At 30.8% G+C, this 12,276-nt stretch overlaps 1 long non-coding RNA gene and 1 pseudogene across 1 annotated transcript; one reads left to right on the top strand and one right to left on the bottom strand.

Annotated features, from left to right (window-relative positions):
• Nucleotides 1-1,488: 1,488 nt before the first annotated feature.
• Nucleotides 1,489-5,288, bottom strand: LOC111902153 (uncharacterized). The gene is made up of 6 exons (XR_002853693.3): nt 5,158-5,288; nt 3,801-3,839; nt 2,845-2,912; nt 2,627-2,670; nt 2,014-2,224; nt 1,489-1,917 (listed from the first exon to the last, which is right to left on the bottom strand). It is a non-coding gene; the product is annotated as an uncharacterized LOC111902153 (long non-coding RNA).
• A 214-nt stretch (nt 5,289-5,502) lies between these two features.
• LOC111902154 (suppressor of mec-8 and unc-52 protein homolog 2-like) lies at nt 5,503-8,025 on the top strand (annotated as a pseudogene).
• The last annotated feature ends 4,251 nt before the right edge of the window (nt 8,026-12,276 follow it).

Genomic DNA, 12,276 nt, shown 5'->3' with positions numbered 1-12,276 from the left:
GAGAAATGTTTGATTGTGCTTTCAGTTTTCTAAAATTTTTCATGTTATTGTTTTTGATTTTAGGTTCTTTTATTGTTGGTTATTGATGCAGGTGATATGAATAACATAGCAAGAGTATGAAATCCAATTGTGGACCATTGGCTGACAATTTGAAGTTCTTCAACGTGTTTGTTTATGGCATATTCATAAGGTAATTACTGAATATCATACCCATAAGTCATAACCCATACTATATCTATCAAATTTGAACTTCCTCATGAAAGAATGTGTGGTTTGCCCCATAATTCTTATATAGGGAGTTCTTAGATAATATTTGTGTGTGTTGTTGTATATCTAGAGTGTATATGAAAACTTACAATCTAAAATATATGCTCTGAGATCTTCTTGTGTTTTCCATCATATAAGAATGATAGTTAGAAAAAACATATCTTTATAGTTAATATTCCTTTCATAAAAATCAAGTTTTAAAGAAACATTAAATCTAGTTTTTTTGATTTTTTTCCAGTTATTACAGCTCGAAAAAAGATTACATGACCAAATTGTTAATATTGGTGCTTTGTAAATAGAAGCATCGAAACTTAGTTCTTGAAAACAAACTGCACACAAAGAAGGTATATATAACCTTCTTGATAAGGTTATATGTATCATTCTTTACCTTTATAATTAGTTTCTAATTTTATTATTTCTGCTTTACAATGGATGAACAACTATTTTTTTACTTCGTAATCAGATCATCTAAGCTGGATGAACAACTTCTATATTTTATGTTCTCACTCAGTGTAATCTAAAGAAATATCATTTTGCTTTCAATTTCTTAGTAAAAGGGTAGAGAATTCAAAGTACAATGATTTTATAGGATCAAAATGGTAATATACATTCATTTTTTTTTTCATATAAATGTTTTTGTAAATTTGGAATTGAAGACTTGAGAGCCAAGATTGTAGACTTTAACATTTCAAATTAAGCATTACATATGACTTTTATCTTAAAACAAAAGAATAAAAAGAACTTGATACTTGAGGTGAGCATTGGAACTGGGCGAAGTGTTCAATTTTAGTTAAACTATAACTATTTAGAGTTTACATACATTCACTACTAGAAACATGAGTTTTAGCGACGGAAAAATCTGTTGCTATTCCGTCGCTAAATGTTATTTGCGATGGATCGGCAACGGATTCACTCCATAGGTAATAAAAAGGTGGCTAATTTCTCCGCGAGGGTTTTAGCGATGGATCGGTTTTTCCTTGCGACAAAGGTAGCGACAGAATATCCGTCGCTAAATGTCACTAAATGTCACTCAATGCATTCCGTCGCTGTTCTGTCGCAAATTTCAATGAAAAGTTTTTTTTTTCCGTAGCTAATCCCTTGCAAAATTCATATACTATTTTTTTCCCGTCGCTGATCTATCGCAAACTTTAGACATGATTTTTTTCCATCACTAATCCCTTGCAAAATTTACACATTAAATTTTTTTTCCTCTCCGTCGCTGATCCGTCGCACACTTTAGACATGATTTTTTTTTTCCGTAGCTAATCCCTCGCAAAATTCATGCATTAAAATACTTTTTATTTTCTCACCACGAACTTGTAATATCATTTTTTTTATTATGATTCTAAAAGAAAAAAAATACTACAATCATCAAATTATTATACTAAAGAACATCAAATAATGATACAACCAAGCATTACAATACCAAAACTATCAAACTTTACCAAAGTGTCATTCAAAAAACATCCAAAAACGAAACTATCCACATAACATCAAACTCCCAACAGTTTAACTTCAAAATAATATTTTAGCACCAAGAAATCCAAAGTATGCAAAAGAGGTACAAACTGAAAAAAGTTTAACCTTCAAAATAACATTTTAGTTGCTCTCTTCATTTCATGTCCATCCAATCATCTTCGGTTCTCATTCCTATAAAACATTATTCAAAACAATCAAAAACATCAAATACAAAAGGTTAACAAGTCATTCAAAAATATCAAATACTAATGGTTAACATCATATTACCTCTAATTTTCAATTTCCCATCATATTTTGCAAGGCTGCATACATCTTCTCTATTGCTTCATATTTTGCATCAATTTGTTGTTGTTTGGCATCTATTGCTATAGCTTTGGCATCCATTTCCTCACGCATTTTTTGATGTTTAGCTTCCATTTCTGCAACTTTAGCATCCATTTCGCCACGCATCTCGTTTAGCTTCCAGTTCATAGACAACCTAAAGTACAATACCATGATAGGAAATTTTGTAAGTACAATGCCATGATAGGAAAATTTGTAAGTACAATGCCATGATAGGAAACTTTGTAAGTACAATGCCATGATAGGAAACTTTATAAGTATAATACCATGATAGAAAATTTTGTAAGTACAATGTCATGATAGGAAACTTTGTAAGCACAATGCCATGATAGGAAACTTTGTAAGTACAATGCCATGATAGGAAACTTTATAAGTATAATACCATGATAGAAAACTTTGTAAGTACAATGCCATGATAGGAAACTTTGTAAGCACAATGCCATGATAGGAAACTTTGTAAGCACAATGCCATGATAGGAAACTTTGTAAGTACAATGCTATGATAGGAAATTTTTATAAAGTACAAAATTAAACGAACCTCTTGGGATGTTATTGTACTAGATGTTCCTTCCAAAAAGCTCGCTGGATCAGACAGTTCGCTCAGTCGATAAGTAAATACACAAAACAAGAAGGGTAAAATGGTGATTTACTCACATTAAGTCCATATGAATTAGATAAACAGAAGGGTATAGTGGTCATTTAGCACAAATGTTCTAAAAACATTATTAAGTTAAGTTGATGTTTGTAATGGTGTACCTGTCTCAGGGGAATGACATTGATATCAGCTGCAGAAATAGATGTGGAGGAGGAAGTTGAAGTTGAAGCTGTTGTAGCATAAAAAATTTAACCATGAGTCCATGATTCATGGTTAGATCACAAGTGAAGTGATATCAGTTAACCATGGTTAGATTTTATTAGTGATGTCATATCTATGCATGAAGGAGACATGGGGAAAAGCTACTTAACTTAATTGGAAACTTAAAGCTCCTGTAAATTTCATGCAAAGGAAACACAAAAGTATATTGGTTGATTGTATTTTGTAGATTTTAAATTTTGTAAAATGATGGCTTTTGGTGTAGAGTGATGTGTGCATTGGATTATTTTGGGAAGCAAAAAAAGTATTAGTAAGTGAAAGAAAGAATCATAAACTGGAAGAAACTGGATGCATTGATAACTTTGACAAATGTTGGACGAATATGCCCCTATTGGACTCACCTGCATCCAGCCCAAATGGCTCATTTGACCTCTTTCAGGGGTTTACTTATGTCAAGCCTACAGTCTCTTTTCTTCATAGACAAAGCCCAACATGCTAATGGTACTCTACTTATTTGTTCTAAAAAACTTGTATTTCTGATTTCAATTTTAGTGTGTTTAATTACAATTTTATTTGTGATATGCTTAGTCTCTATGGTTATTCATGGATAATTTAAATTTTCAATGCATGATTGTATGAAATTTCGATCAAGACATAATTTTGAGTTTTTGACTAGTTCCCACTGTATTTTGTAAAATGTTATTCATATGGTTATTCAGGTCTTTATTTGTTTATTGTTGCATCCTTCTTTTCTTCTTACATCTAATTCTCAAACTATCATCTAATTCTCAATTAACCTGTTAAATTCAACTAGCATAAAAAAGATATAAAAATTCAGTGTTTATTCTTATATGAAGGCACCAAAATATATAAAAAAACATAACAGAGAAGAAGGTACCTTGATAATCTCTACGCCACTTTCACCAAGAAAAAGAGGCTGTAAATGTCCAAAACTCATAAAGATCAGCAAAAGCTTTTTAAAAGTTGCAACTTTAAAAAATTCTAAGCCACAAGAGCACACAGAAAAAAAAGGAACTGAAAGTTAAAATGATTCTAAAAGTAATTACAAAAATGGTCGATATGGTTTCTTATTTTTACTGTGTTTAGTTCCAGAATCAAAAGTTTTTCCACTTTAGTCCTTATTTCAAGGTTTCACATGATCACATCAATTATGGTCACTGATTCCTAAAACTAAGAGAATATACAAAATAAAACTAAGAGAGATATACATGATTTTAGTTTAGTAAAATGGGCAACCCCATTCCTAACAGACATAATGAAGCTAAAGAAGATAATGGACAAAATTACCCCTTAGAAGGTGCTTTCACATGGATCATAAAGATAGGCCTTCAAGTCAACGAGTTTTGCAGATTTTGGAATAAATTCATAATTGATGCAACACTAATTTAACAATTCATTTTAGGATCAAAATTTTGCAAATGTACTAATTACAATGATGCAGCATCAAAAAGGGGAATTCAATAGTGAATCTGACCTTTCATTATCCTAAGGGAAATTTAGGAATTTCATATACGGGTTAAAATAGCTTTTCCAAATTTACATTTTTGTAATAAATAAGACTCATCTATGATAAAGTCACATCTTTTTATACATAAAAGTACAAATAATTTCTAGATTTGGATTTTAGGTGGTAAAAGGTCATCAACTTGTGTTGTATATTCAAGTTTTCTTCTAAAACCACTCTTTGGTCAAAATATCAATGGAATTTGAAATAATGTGTAAGAGTAGAAAATTTATAATAAAATCAGAACTCTAGAGATGGGTCTTTTATTGAAGTGTAAAGTCCCAAACAAACAATCAACTATGCATTTATTATAAATTTTTCGTCTAGGGCCTGAAAAACTTGTGGACAATATTATTAGTTTTATGACACCCCAATATTTAAGGACTTGTAAAAGCTACCCAATATTATTAGTAATAGTAATGTTAAAACTTAAAAGAATCAACAAGATGTAATTCAAAATGGACAAAAGAGTGGTGTTGGAGTTGTTAGCATGATCATTAATTCAACTATCTTGATGTTTGGAAATTTCTACAAAATGGTCCCATGCTTTCTGATTTTTTACCATATTTAGTTCAAAATCAAAAAAAAAAATCAATTTTGGTCCTTAATTCAAAGCTTCACACCAGTTTTGGTCCAGAGAACCTCAAAATCGATATAAAACCTTGAAACTAGAACAAAATTTTAAAAAAATTTCATAGTAAATCTTAGAAAGCACAAATATGACACTTACAGACGTCTCAACTGAGTGAGATTCCCTAACTCAGGTGTGAGTATTCCTTCCAAAGATAGCCTTTTGAGATCACTTCAAGAAAAGAACCGATAATTAGTATTGTCTAGAGAAACCCATAAAGAAAATTATAATAAATTACAAGTAATTAGTACTTTGGTGAATATCATCAATCAACTAAACATGAAAAAGGATATAAAAACAAAAATCATACATAAAGAACTCTTTATGTGTGATGGTTGAAAAATAAGTAATTAGGTATAGCTATTTTGCTTCACCAAAAAGTTAAACGAAAAATCAAAAGAAAGTCTCTAAAAGAGGTTTTGTGTTGCCTTTTGCATGATTCTCATGAATTATTGCAGGTATCCAATTCCACCATTTGATTTTTCTGTCCAAGGAGTAACCTCTATATCAACAGATGCGCATAAATATGGGTTGGCACCCAAATGAACAAGTATAGCTTTATACAGAAGCAAAGCCGATTGCCCAGAGCCAGAGGTTCTTTATATATTTTCTTTTAATTTATATTTCATGTTAAAATAATCATTTTTTTCTCAAAATGATCATATTTTATCTGTAGGAAATGGTTACTGTCAGTGTTGATGGCTCTGTTCTTGATCGAATTGGTAAAATCATGTCTTACCTTCGTCTTGGATCATCTGGAAAAATTCTTAAAAAGAAGAAGAAAGACAAGGATGTGAAAGGTATAAATTAACATTTCAACCTAAATTATAAATTAGTCACATCCATATATATTAAAGTTAATCTTGATATCACAGGAAAGTTCTCAGCTTTTTCTGGTAATTATGATGCTGAGAAATTTTTAAAACCTGAAAGAGAATTTCTGCCACCACCACCAGGTCCACCACGACCACCACCACCTCCCAGAAGCAATCATTCCGATGAAATAGAGAAAGTGGAGGTGGAGCCCACTGTTGCTCGTGTTGAGGAGGATGATATCTTTGTAGGAGAAGGAATTGACTATTCTGTCCCTAGTAAAGATATGAGCCAAAGCCCATTGTCAGAAGACATGGAAGAATCTCCTAAAAGAAAAGAGAGACCTTCCTATTTCGATGACCCAACTTATGGCCCTGTTCCACCCTCGGACCCATCTCAAGACTGGCAACAAACAGTGAGAAAAATAGCAACATACTTTTATTTACTATTTTACCCTCACCTTGCTTAACAATTTACCAAATTTTCAGAATGTGTATGATGCTATGCAAGTGCAAGGCTATCAGGGAGAGTGGCAGCAGGAGTATCAATATGTGGAGCAGATGGGGTACCCCGAACAATATGTCCAACAAAATGGTCCAACGTATGATATGCAAGGAGGTTTGACCATAGAAGGGGACCCACATTTAATGACACAAGAACAGAAAGATAGAGGTTTAGGGTCGGTGTTTAAGCGGGATGATACGAGGCTTCAATAATTAAGGGAAAAAGATGTTCATGAGAAAGATCCGAATTTTATATCCGAGAGCTATTCGGAATGTTATCCGGGTTATCAAGAATATAATCGTGAGGTTGTTGATAGTGATGATGAAGCTGATTTATCCAAAATGGATATGGGTGGTCGAGTAAGTGTTTTTTTTTCATTTACAATTGTATGTTAATGGGAGATGAAATATATTAATTATGTAATATGTATAAAATAGGCAAAGGGTCGGCTTCATAGGTGGGACTTTGAGACAGAAGAGGAATGGGCGACATATAATGAGCAGAAGGAAGCCATGCCAAAAGCTGCATTTCAATTTGGTGTGAAGATGCAAGATGGACGAAAGACAAGAAAACAGAACAAAGACCAAAAGATTACTAATGAGCTTCATAAGATTAATAAGATACTTGACAAAAAGAAAATGAACAAAGGAGGAGATGCAAATGATGATGACAGTGGTGGTGATGAATCTCCTCATCCTGGAAAGAAGCTCAGGGTGTAATTGATTTGGTAGAGGTAGTTATAATGAAGGATAAGTCACCTGTTTCTTCTCAAATTCACGTTGTCACCTCCTAAATATGAAAGAGAATTGGGGAAAACCTAAAAATGTAAGGGTTCATGAATCCTTAAATTTTCATGAACTGGAAGACAAACTATGATGAATCAAGCCCTAACTCAAGTTCTAATTCTAAGTGTCTATTCTTATATAGATGCAATCGATGGTAGACCTAAAACTAACTTGCAGATAATGAAGAAGGTATTTCATATGGCTACGAAACACAATAACCATAAAGTTTCAATGTAAATTAAACCCTAACAAAGTATATTGTGAAATTGAACTAAAACTAACCTAAGAGGGATGAGATTTACCTGAATCGGAGGTTAACGAAGAATAGTTTCAAATTTAAAGATATGGAGTTTGCTGAAATCAGGTGAGTAGCGTCGTCATCTGTTCGAACAGAGATGGTGAGATAAAGCAGAAGCTAATTTCACTTAGTCAAGAGTGATAAAGCTGGAGGGAAGTAAAGTTACACTGCCTTCGTGAAGATGGAACTGGGTGTGCCAATTTCAGCGAGAGAAAAAATGAAAACGTGCGCACCCCAAATAAAGTTTCCGTCGTCGTTCTCTCGCTAAACGTGTACCATATGACACAATTTTTTATCCCTCGCTGAACCCTAGCTAAGTGTCTTCATTTTTCGAGTGATTAGTGAGGAATAGTGGTCCATCGTTAAATACTTGCAAGATCCGTAGCTGATCCCTCGGTAAATCCTCACTATTCCATATATTAAATAAATAAAATAATTATCAAAACCATGGTAGATCTATCGTATTTCCCTAGCTATAAGTCTAAATTTTGCTAGAGAATTAATCCGTAGCAAGATACGTAGCTGAAACTCAAGTTTCTAGTAGTGATTTTTAGCCATGCAATACTAACACACGCATGATGTGCAAAATTCTGCGGATGTTTTGGATTTTTTATTTGCTAAAAGTAGAACTTGTGCTATGTATAAGGTTTTTAAGCCATTTGTATACTAGGAGTTTAATAGTTAATATCTAAAACAAATAGTATTACCTTTTGGCAAAGCGCTTCAAGTTGAGACTACTTATTGGAATTTGGAAGCTGACATGTTTTACCACAAATATTACTTGTGGGTCAAGTTATTCATGCATGTCGTAACATGAGAAAGCCAACTTATGGTTTTTGTTTCTTTATGAATTAGGTAAATAATGTTTTTTTTTGGAATATTTGTAAATCAGGTCATGTGAATAGGATGTTAGAATGCTTTCTAGAAAAAAAACACAAAAACAACTTGCACTTGACGCCAAAATAAAAAAATAAGATGGTGAATTTGAGATGACTAATCGACTTGCTTCTGGATCATGCATGTGAACTATGTGAGATGTTACTATATATGAACTTGAAGTTTCTTGCTTTTCGTTTTTGTTTGCATTTAACAATTTTGTTAAATTTAATCATTGCAGATTTGAAAGCAAATTTTCAAAAACATATTATTTGTCTTTATACATACATAAGAGGTTTTTGGGCTAATTCCTTGATGACTAGCAACTCTAATTGTCACATAGAACTGTGTGGTTACTCGTGACACTTAGGTCACTAAAATCACAACTATTAATGAAGAACGGATGGAATGAATAAATTGACGGAATGACTTTTTTGCCCTTAGACGATTGGGGGTTATTAATAATAGGCATGATCTGCATACCTCCATGGGATACACAAAAGTGGTGACTTATCCGATAGTTCTCGTATATTGTTGGAATGATAAAATTTTGTCAATGACCATTATACCCCTGGTCATTTTTGGGTATTTAAAGGATGTTAGTGAAAACCCATTGACATGGGTGACTTTTACAGACAAATAAAGCAAAACTTGGTTGGTATATATGATGAATTCCTTAGAGTACATTGCAATTATGTGGTTGTTGAAGATTTTATACCTTCTGCATTGGTGGCCTCTCAAGATGATTTTCTTTCATTCATGTTTTCATGTCTTTGAATGTTTTAGGTCATTTTGTTTTTTTACCTTATAATTCGAACTCTATGTAACTTTGTCCAGCTTTCCGCTAACTCTTTTTTTCTTTTAATATATTTGCTTGCCATTCTAAAAAAATTGTATAAAAGTGGTTATTGGTACATTTAATATATTCAATACATTTATGTAGTCGACCTTTATACGAGTGGAATTACCTAACTGACTCAATTATACAACTTTGGCAAATTGATTACTTCTGTAGTTGTGCTCTAATATATTGATCCCATTTACTTTTTGCAGTTTAGCCAATTGAATATTTTGTTTAAATTCTAAATTATATATTTTTTTGTATAAATCTGCAAACTATAAATATGCAAACATTAAATATATGGATATGTATGAATGTTTCTTAATTGATAGATAATTTTAAAAAAATACATCACAACGTTTTAATATTGTTTATATGGTCTGGATGTTATGATAAACAATCATAGTTTTGATTTATCATCTTAAAAAAAGTTAAATCATAATGTCAAGATGTGTTTACTTCATTTTCATATCTATAAAATTGATGGCAAAGTCCAAGACTAAATATAATATCATTCCACTATTTGTTTTAAAGAATAACTTAATCTTTATACATGACACAAAATCATATTAGGTGAAGCAACTCCTAAAAGGAATTGACAAGCACCTTGAAGACCTGATACTTATATTTTGTTTGATATGTATTTCGTATAATGGAAATGTTTACTTTCTATAGCTTAGCTTAGATTAAAAAAAATTAATTATGTTATACGATACTCAAAATTTATATAGGAATGGAAGTGAATTGACACAATCAAATCTATTCGGTGTTGGCTTACTCGACTCAATTCGTTTTAATGCATTTAGCCCATATTACAGTTGATTATAAAAATTAGCAATGGAAGTGCATTGCTATTTGTTGTAGATAACTCTCTAATGCGATTGTACTTGAATTTATAGTTGGTTAACTACCAAAAATAACTACAATGAATGTAAATTGGTATAATGAACAAAAAATAAGTTTATATGTGTGTATAATTGGAACAAATGAACAATATAAGTGCAAAAATAAATGAATTTCTTAGTACGATGTTATACAAAAAATTATTATTATAATGACTTATTACGGTGCGAGCTTCTCCTATTACAAGGCGAGATATTCCAAGTTGTCTTTAACTTAGTTTTAATATGTTTTAAGACATTCTTTTAGACCTTGTATTTTATTCAGTATTATGTGTCTTTCTATGAATTCATCTTAAAGCTGTTACACATTTAATATTATATTGGACTGAATTTGGTTATCCATTTTTTTGTTCATTTTAAATTTTCTTTTTCTTATCGTCTTTAACTATTGTAAATTGAAAGTACATTGGTTTAATAAGAAAAAAAGTATTATCAAATTGTATACTTTGGAGGGAATATTTGGATGTCAACTTGCTTTTAAGTTTGTTGATAAAAAAAATAAACCTTAGCAATGTTCTTTTATTGATACCACACGTTACTTATTTAGTTTTTTTATGCTTCGATATTAGGCAATACATAATTGGTCGCAATGCAAAAAAAAAATTATAAAATTGGTCCCTATAGAGAAAAACATTAGGTAATTGGTCCTTGTGGCAGAAAAAAAAATTACATAATTCATGTTAAAGCTGTTATTGGTTCTGTGTGACCATCAGTTAAATTAGTGATAATTTTTTTTTTCTTGTAAACAATCAATTAACATGAAAAGAATTTAAAACTTTCTTATAACACATTTATAAAATTAGAAATACTTGACAAAAAATGGAAGATGGTAACTAAGGGTTAACTCTTCATTCATGTCATGTGTTTGAATAGCATTCTAACCTTTTTTAAGCTTATAGTAATGTGTGCTAAATGTGATTATGTTTATGCAGTCGTACATTGGTATTTACTTTTAAAATATAGAAATATAATTGGATAGATTTGTGATGTACATAACTAATATAGAAAGGAATGAAAGTAATATGCTATAAAAATAAGATAAATCAATATTATTATTTATATATTTGTCAACCTGTCAACCGGACGGGTATGACACTAGTTTATATTATTTTTAATGAGTTTTATTGATATAATAAAGTCATATCACAATTTAATACATAAAATTTATAGGTTAATATAATAAAGTTACAATTTAGTTTAAAAATATTATAAACTGACAATCATATTTTCAACTTGAAACTTATATTTATACCTTCAGATCTAAAGGCTAGTGTTTTATTCAAAGTTTAATTTACACAATATTTACAATACAATTTTTATATATCATATAAAAATTACAAAAAATCATATTTGTATATATATATATATATATATATATATATATATATATATATATATATATATCTTCCTATTCTAATAAATGAATAATTTTAATCTCCATTAACATGTGTCAGTCTAATATAACTCTTCATTAATATTATGCCACATGCCAAAAAGATATATATATATATATTAGGCAACACTTCAAAATTCAAATTTACTTTTTCTAATTATATGTTAAATTTAAAGTTATAATAACTTTAAAAATTTGGTATATCTCATAATTAATGATTTATTTACAGTAATTGATAAATAATTTTTGAATTTTTATTATGAAAATTTAATTTATTTGTAACCGTGGTTTCCACGGGTTATAAACTAATATATATATATATATATATATATATATATATATATATATATATATATATATATATATATATATATACACACACACACACACACACACACACACACACACTGCTATATAATAAAAGAGTTCTTTTAGTGCCACATGGCATCCCCTCGGCCCATCCCCAACTTTTTTCCCGCCTAAAATTTCCAAAGTTGACAAAATTGTAAAAATGGTCCCTGTGGTTTGCCAATTTCTTTGGTAAGGTCCAAAAAAAGTTTATTAGAAAAAACACTGCATCCCATTGTCGAAAATCGTCGAGACCACCGCTAATCACCTTCATCGAAGGTCCGATGGAAACACTACCAACATGTTTCATCCAACGCCGCTATCCAGTAGCCACTTGCGATAACATCTTCATAATTTGCAGAATCCTTTATATTTGCCACTAAGTCGGTCGTGTTCCACTAGAACTATTAGTCTATCACTATTTGAACCACCAAGAAGTCCAACCCAAATACCCCTGT

The sequence above is a fragment of the Lactuca sativa genome, chromosome 5, assembly GCF_002870075.4.
Source record: "Lactuca sativa cultivar Salinas chromosome 5, Lsat_Salinas_v11, whole genome shotgun sequence".
NCBI classification, from domain to species: domain Eukaryota; kingdom Viridiplantae; phylum Streptophyta; class Magnoliopsida; order Asterales; family Asteraceae; genus Lactuca; species Lactuca sativa.
Note: the sequence above shows the minus strand (reverse complement) of the source record. Positions and strands in the feature narration are given on the sequence as shown.